Source organism: Cydia strobilella, chromosome 11 (genome assembly GCF_947568885.1).
Source record: "Cydia strobilella chromosome 11, ilCydStro3.1, whole genome shotgun sequence".
NCBI classification, from domain to species: domain Eukaryota; kingdom Metazoa; phylum Arthropoda; class Insecta; order Lepidoptera; family Tortricidae; genus Cydia; species Cydia strobilella.
This window is the reverse complement of record NC_086051.1, coordinates 1091622-1097621: the sequence shown is the minus strand read 5'-3', so window position 1 is coordinate 1097621 and position 6000 is coordinate 1091622. Positions and strand designations below refer to the sequence as shown.

Here is a 6000-nt window from a genome sequence, read left to right as displayed (position 1 = left end):
GTTGTCGATTGTTTTCTACCGTTTCGCTTAATGTAACTTCTTTCATAAGCTTTTATTGGAGAGTACAAAAAATACTTTAACTCAATACGTAGTATCTATCTATTACGGAGTTATATCTATCTTTGCTTTGATGCATCAAGGCGGTTTGTTTACAGGTCGCCTACCGCGAAACGCAAAAATAGAAATTTCGTTATCTGCCTCTCTATATCGACCGTAAGCAGAAGTGATAGATTGGCAGAAACCGAATTTTCGATTTTCGTGTTTCGCGGTAGGCCCTGTGATTGAGCTAGTGACGCCCTCTGGGCAGAGTTTTGCGTAATACTCCCTATTATAGCGAGCGAGCGTATTTTTGCTTTCTCGAAATACAATTTAAAGATTCTATCAACAATTTCTTCCAAAACGGAGTTAGGGTACTGGCTTCATGCGTATACCTCCAGTAACTGCGCTACCCTATTGGACAATAACTCCCTAAGATTGGCGGTCGGCCTCCGCATAGGGGCTGAGTTAGTTGTCCCTCATCACTGTCCTTGCGGGGTGGAGGTTGATAGTCGCGGTTACCACGGCCTTTCCTGCCGGAAGAGCGCTAGAGGCCCGACGGAATGACCCTTATTCCCTGGCGGATGAGACGGCCGCTTATCTGGGATGCAACTTGTGTGGATACTCTGGCGCCGTCCCATTTAGCCGCTACTTCATTGAGGCCTGGCGGAGCGGCGGCAGCAGCTGAAACTCTAAAGCGCCGCAAATATGCTGGACTATCGAGCAATCACTTATTTGCGGCGTTTGCGGTGGAGACTCTGGGACCTTGGGGTCAGGAGGCACTGAGTTTATTTAAAGATTTGAAGAAGATGCTCCTAGACACCACCAGAGATCCTAGGGCTGGCTCATTCCTTGGCCAAAGGATCGGAATTGCCATTCAGTGGGGGAATGTAGCCAGCATTATGGGCACCCTTCCGCAGGGATCAGATTTGGGGTTTTTTTAATTAGTTTTAATTTAGTTGTAATTTATTTTATAAGGTTTTAGTTTTATTTTAATTTAAGATTAGTTATTGTATTTTAAATGTAATTTGTATGTAATGTAATTTTTATTGTGGATATTTGATAATACTCATTGTGTCAAATTAATATATTATAAGTTTATAATAACAAATAATAAAAAAATTCACGATAACTTCAATCTCGATTTCTGATTTCAGGTTTAGAAATAATTGAAACATCAGTTTTGTAAACATTTTACTCTTTTATATTATACAAAGGATGGGAAAATATTAAACTAACAGACATGTCAATATTTGTAAAATTATCTTATTTGGGATACAATATAAATATAATTCTTTTCAAAATATTAAGCTTGGTTTACGACATACTATTTGTACAATTTTTATTGCAATATTTTTATTCTTAATATAAATAAAATTAAAAATATGAATATAATATAAAATTTAATAGACATAGTCTAAGGCATGAAATAACTTATCGTCTTGAAAATGTGTAAATAAGGACTAGAGACATATTCGATTATAGTGGGTCAAGCAAATCTTGTCAGTAGAAAAAGGCGCGAAATTCAAATTTTCTTTGGGACGATGTCCCTTTTTTAAATTTGCTGCCTTTTTCTACTGACAAGATTTGCTTGACCAACTATATCTTAATTAGTAAATCCGGGGACGAATTAGGAACATTTAATTATGCTAAACATAGAATACGCTACCATTTCTAATATATACACTAAAATATTAAACCTTAAAAGTAATAAATAAAAAACTGATGAACAACTAATTCTTTAGTCCAATTAAAATAGTAGTAAAGGAAGGTTAACATCGTTTTTTCTAGTTTTTCTACATAGAATTAAGAGAGAAAAAATGTGTCATCAGTTTAGCCTTAGGGCCACTTGTACCATTCCACTAATTCGGGGTTAACCGGTTAAACCTGTAGTTACCATGTTACCAGTACAATTTTACACTGGGTTAACGATTTAACCAGTTAACCCCGGGTTAGTGGGATGGTGCATGTGGCGCTATACAAAAAGACATAAGAGTAGTTTGTTTTAATTAAATCTAGCCTTAAAATATAAAATACCACCCTTAATAGGTATTATTAAACAGTTACATATATGTATAAGAGGTAGGTGTCTTAAATGTCTCTAAAGGAAGTTTTGGAAATATTTGTGCTATTGTGCATTATTTCAATTCCAGTTACTTGATTACATTGTTGCTACAAATGTTATGTTCAACCTACTTATATATATTATATTTAATATAAACAATGTTTGGGATACACTGTGTCTGAAACACTATACAGATGTTAACAGAAACAATGTTTCAGCTCACATAGTGTGGAGTTGTGGACCATGGAGACTGTATAAAGGAGCCAAAGCCTAACTAGCGCCACCGGAGAGATTAGGAACTATTATTTAAAGCTTAACGCGGTCACTTTTACAACAATTCTGCCATAAGAGATTGCGATCCTTTCTATACCATCCATAGTGTGGACGGTCTGAGATATAATGAACTTGGCGATAAACAGTGTTTACCGCAACTGTTTCTGTGTTTCAGAAACACGTGGATTTCTGTTTCTGTTTCTATAACAAAATGTTTACAGTGAATACGTGCTGTCAAAAGCAATTCATAAAGGGGCCCACTGACTACCAGTCTGACGGACGATATCGGCCTGTCAGTTAGAACAAAAATTTGACAGTTCCGAACAACTGGCATGCCGATATCGTCCGACGGATTGATAGTGGGGCCTCATTAGGTTGCGGGTTCAAGTCTCAATCGTGCGATACAACTTTTAAAATATTAATAAGGTAGTTAGGATTTGGAAGTTGGAAGTTTATAGCTGCCAAATCGGTTTAGTTTATCTCATACCATTTTTGCATTTTATCGAATTTTAGTAGTAATCCCGGTTTGGTCAAATATTTTTGTGTGTTGGATATACTAGACACACACGGAAGACAAATCTATTGGAATGATATAACGATACATAATATTTTATTACATTACTTTATTTATACCAGTTTCTTAACTAGGTATTAGTTAGGTACAGTCGCCATCAGATATATCAGAGCGGCCTAGGTGCTCACAAATATCTGAACACGCCTCTATTGTCAAGGCGTTAGAGTGCGTGTTCAGATATTCTGAACACCTTGGCCGCTCCGATATATCTGATGGCGACTGTACCAAGGAAATGTTTAGTAATTAGATACAGATATTAATCCGGATTGTCTGCCGTGTTGTGTTGTGTTGTGTCGTGACGCACCAGAACGCAATGCAGCGTGCATCACGACACGTCAGACAAATGTGAACGCAACCATATTAAATGTATGAAACCGATTGCTGTTCTTATGCGTCACAACACAACACAACACGTGAATGCGGCTTTTTAGTTAAAAAAAGGTAATAAGTATAATACAAAAACTTGGTGTTTTGATACGAGTATTTGTAAAGTTTGATTAGCAGTTATAAAAAAGATTGAGATGTTTCTTACTTCTAATAATCCATTTCTTAAAATGTTTGGAATACCATTATTTATACGTTATTCTATGGTATACAATGGAGCGAATACATTTTAAAATTGAGAGCAAGGGTCCTATTTGACTCGAATAAGTAGAGAGTAAGAAAGATGAGGCGGCTACCATGTGACAAAAATGGCAGCTCGACCGTACGGAATAGCGACGTGGTAGCCATTTATCTAGCCATATAGCCTTACCATGACTACCTTAGCTTAGAAAGTAAGTTACGCACACGCTAGCGCATATGTTAGTGTCAAAACTGTCACTTTCTCGATTCTAACATTTCTAACAATTCATTCATTTCAATTTTATTTCTTTTGCTGGGACGTCAGTTAGCCGCGACCACGACCAGTGAAACCTGTGTCGAAACGTCGGTAAATAAAGGTAACAAAATAAATTCGCGATAGACCCGTTTCTAAATGTGATTTAATATGTGTTCAAACCGCGAAAGTTTTAAATGTTATATTTCTAACAAGGTTATTAAAAAACTGTTAACAATAAAAAAAATGTTTTATGGGAAGTGTATACAAGCTGTTTCAAAAACCTAACTTGGATTGCACTTAAGAAACCTTAGGCAAGCACAAAAATTGCATCATGATATTCTTTCACAGTACATATGGTGCTACTTTCCCGCAATATGAGTATCAGCAGGAAATATTAATGGATCATTTTGCAACTTTATCGTTCAGATAAATCTTAAAAAAGCAAGTGTATGCGAATTTGTAGTAAACATCTAATTTAGGTACCTTATTTTAAGCCCGAACATTATATTTCACAACTAAAAGGAAACTTACGTCCATGTAAACCTACTTATCTTAATATAGTATTGCTTCTGGAAACACACAGCCTGCAAACACATTATGCGATCTTTGTTGTCAAGTTGAGTAAGAATATAAGTATGTTCTACCCCTCACTTTTTAATTGTTATTAACTAGAAAGAGATGTTTCACGATCATCATCATCATCATGTCAGCCGATAGACGTCCACTGCTGGACATAAGCCTCCCCCAAGGCTCGCCACTCCGACCGATCCTGTGCCGCTCGCAACCACCGAATTCCCGCGACCTTCACCAGGTCGTCGCTCCATCTTGTTTCGCGATTTTGCGTTTCGCGATGTTTTTATTCAACTTGTTGTGACTACTGCTAGTTATAGCTATGACGCTAGTTTTTGTTAACTTGCTTCAGATATGGACTCCCCGTACACGATAGTAAATTAAACTTTACGACAATTAAATTAGCTATGCAGAATTGGAGCCAAGCCAGTTGCACATGTGTTTATTCTAACGATGTTAAGGCAGTAATGTTCAAGCTATCATAAAATTTTCATGTCAAATGTTAATATATTTTTCCTTTTTTATTGTGGGACGTACCACATTATTACAATCTATAAATTGTATATACAGATGTCAATCACAATGGAAAAATCAACGATGATCAAACTCTGGTCAACGTGGGACTCGAACCCACATCCTTGGATTGCCGGTCCAATGCGTTACCAATTGCGCCAGCTGACCATCCGTCAATCAACGCGAATTTAATCATTGCAACTGTGACGACGTCACTAGCGACATCTGTATATACAATTTATAGATTGTAATAATGTGGTACGTCCCACAAGAAAAAAGGAAAAATATATTAACATTTAAGTTGATAACAACGCCATCTCTCGCGCCGGCTTAATACAACCATGTTGTGTGGTCGGGAGGTAAGTCATGCGCTAACGCATGTCCTCAGAGGTGGTCAAGGTTGTGAACCTTAATATGCAGATGTCGCTAGTGACGTCGTCACAGTTGCAATGATTAAATTCGCGTTGATTGACGGATGGTCAGCTGGCGCAATTGGTAACGCATTGGTCCGGCAATCCAAGGATGTGGGTTCGAGTCCCACGTTGACCAGAGTTGATCATCGTTGATTTTTCCATTGTGATTGACATCTTTATATACAATTTATAGAATGTTCATGTCGTTCTCTTGAAATATAATTAGATGTATGGAAGTATAGTCTACACATTATCTACGTACCTAATCACCTTTCAAAAGAACTATAATACTAGTAAACGTACGTAATAATACGTAATCGTACGTAATCCGTCTAGTATTAATACAAAAGCTTTCTTTTTCTTTCCAGAGGGCATCAATCGTGAGCCTCAATCAGCTTAACCGTAATACCCTGATTGGTGTTGACGAAATGCAATCGGGGGGCTAGCCAATATGACAATCGTACAACGACCAATGCGGGCAATGCCAAACGACAAGTAAAAATGCACCGAGATGACATATGCAACTAAAAGTCACGTGACTATTTCCATGCATTGTTTGAGTTTTGATTAGCGTTGTATATTAACGGTTGTCATCTTGGCTAGGCCCCCAGGGGGGCTTAGTAAGCGACAATTGTTTATAGACAACTAATCAAAACTTAAATATTGTGTAGAAATGATTACGTGATTTTTAGGGTTCCGTACCCAAAGGGTAAAAACGGGACCCTTCTTACTTAGT

The 6000-nt window shown here is 37.4% G+C and overlaps 1 non-coding gene across 1 annotated transcript; it reads right to left on the bottom strand.

The window, feature by feature from the left end:
* Positions 1 to 4947: 4947 nt before the first annotated feature.
* On the bottom strand, positions 4948 to 5019 carry Trnaa-ggc (transfer RNA alanine (anticodon GGC)). Its single transcript has one exon. It is a non-coding gene; the product is annotated as a tRNA-Ala (tRNA).
* Positions 5020 to 6000: the final 981 nt, after the last annotated feature.